Below are 2808 nucleotides of genomic sequence, written 5' to 3' on the forward strand. Positions count from 1 at the left end.
GCAACTCAGTCATTTACAGCGTCTCCTACTATATTCACACGGACATAGCCCTGTCATAGTATTGGACCGCATCTCGTTTCAGATCTGGGATCACTGCGGCAGTCACGTTTAATACAACACGTATTATGCGTGGTTTCCTCACATATGTTATTATTTCACCATTAAGCCATTTCCCTTTCGGGGTAGGCGTGACTCACTCGGCAGGGTACTACTCCTATATTGTCGACTGCTTATACCACGCAAAAAAGTCAAGGTTACTAAACGCGCTGATTTTCCAGCATATGTGCTGATTTTTGTCCCTTGCGCTGATTTGCTGCTTTTTCATGAAATGTGCTGGTTCTTACCCGAAATGGCGATTTTATTCATTTTTACATTCTCGTCAGAGAAGGTATTAGGTTTGTGTAAATTGCCCCCCCCCCCCCCCTGTTTTTGTCAAATGTCCACGTTTGGAGACCCCCAGCATCCGAAAAATAGGTTTTGACGAATGTGTCTGTCTATATGTACGTCAAGCTGTGAGCACGATAACTTTTGAAAAAATTAATCTATTCGATTGGCCTTCGGTACACTGAATTTGAGGTCACGTTTCTCAATATTCAAAAATTTTATGTACGGATGTTCATCGTATTCAAACAAGCAAACAATTTATCTTAATGACTTTTTTCGATGAAACCAAAATTTACCAGAGTTATAGCATTTACAAAATTTCAAAAAACATGAAAATCAACATTTTAAACCAAATAATGCACGATGTGAAAAAAATTCAAGAGAAGAAAAATGTTTCTTTTTCATGCCCTACCATAATATTTTAAACAAAAATTTTGGTTTCGTAACTAAAGGAGGGCCGCACTTTTGGAAGAAAAATGACTTGTTTGGTTCAGAATAACGTACAGCCCACAAATCTTCACGGATTTCGACCAAAAAAATGGAAAAAAACCAATAAGATTTCTAAGAGAGTTGTCCAGCCTGATTTTTTAATCAGGTTTTCAATTTTTTATAAATAAACAAATATAAAGAAAAAATGGCCTTTTTTCTATTTGCATTTTGGTGCTCGTCAATAACAGGATAATGGTTGAAATCGCTAAAGTTGCATAAAATAGCATTAATTAAAGATATTCCAATATTAGAAAGCATACAAGAAATATTCGTTATCAACAAATTATTTGTTGCAAACATTTTTTCGACAATTTTCCATAAATACACGTTTTTTCAACTTAACATAAGTTTTAGAAAAATTCGTTTTTTTGTATCAATTTTTTTCATTTCGGAAATTCATGATAAATTTAGCAAAATTTATCATTTGTTGCCTAATCTTATGATTTTTTAAACAAATTTAATTAAAAGATGCATTATTTGGGCGTTTGTCGACAGAAAAATTCAGTTTTTTCAATGGCAGTCTTTTCTCGTTTAAAGAAATAATAAAATTTATCAACTTATTATGAATGTTGCTGAAATTCTCATCAAGTTCCCATCTGAAAAGATTGGCATTGACAAAACCGAATTCTTCTGCCGACAAATGCCTGAATAATGCATTTGTTCATAAAATTTCTTGCAATATAACTAGAAAAAACGTATGATTATGGAAAATCATAGAAAACATTTTTTCAACAAATAATGTGTTTAAATTAAAATTATTTCTTGAAAAAAAGATCCTGCTCCATCTTCACTCCATTGTGAATGGAACCACAAAACTTCTGATTTCCGGTCAGGTGCTTTTCCAATTAAGCTATTAGAGGGATCAGAATAAGAACTCTTAATTCAAAAACATAACACCAATTTTTAGCTAGGTGTTAATGGTACAAGTAATTATTAAAAATTTTTAATTTTTTCCGATCGGACCAAAAGGTTATTATTTAATATTATATTTAAAGCATTAGGAATTTTTTATCACGAAATTTATACATTAGGATAATAAGGTTTAATTCAATGAGTACAATTTATAAAATATTACATCTAAATACACTCAAGTTTATTATACTGAATTACTGAGATTTTAAATTAGAGAATGTTATTCATACAAGAATATTATCAGTTCCGTTGAAAAATGTATTTTATAATAAATTAATTTGATCATTGAAATTCTTAATGCCCTGAGTTTTCAAGCGATGCCGCTTAGCCGAGATTTTTACCAAATATTCCATAATATAAGTTAGCCGTGGGGTTTGGTTTTTAGGGAATGCGTTAGTGCTTTAGGTAAGTTATGTTCGTATCTCGCCGCAGCTGTCCCGATTTTTCATAGCGATTAAGCGTGCGATTATGTATGCAGTGAATAATTTAAGTATATAATAATAAAAATAATAATTGTACGCGTGTTTATGTACGAGGGTGAATCAAATATTAACCGGAATTCTGTTTTAATATTTATTTATTTATAAGACAATACAAAAATACTATTGATTATTTTTCTACATAGTCTCCTTCACGCTCTACACATTTTTTCCAGCGGTTTGGAAGCTTGTTAATTGCTTGCTCGTAGAAACTTTGAGGTCGAGTCATCAACCAATTGCGCACGAATTCCTCAACATCTTGATCGTTGTCAAATCGCAATCCTCCAAGTGCATCTTTCATGGGCGCAAACAGATGATAGTCACAGGGTGACAAATCTGGGCTGTATGGAGGATGCTCAAGGGTTTCCCAATGCATATCCTCCAGTTTTTGTTTCGTTTCACCGGCCGTATGTGGCCTGGCATTGTCATGAAGATGGATGAAGTTTCTGATGGGGTTACCGCGTCTTTTGCTTCTGTAAGCGGCTTTTGCTGCCTCCAACAGCTGGCAGTAGTAGGCAGCGTTAACCGTACGTCGATCATGTAG

Source organism: Belonocnema kinseyi, chromosome 9 (assembly GCF_010883055.1).
Source record: "Belonocnema kinseyi isolate 2016_QV_RU_SX_M_011 chromosome 9, B_treatae_v1, whole genome shotgun sequence".
Lineage (NCBI taxonomy): Eukaryota > Metazoa > Arthropoda > Insecta > Hymenoptera > Cynipidae > Belonocnema > Belonocnema kinseyi.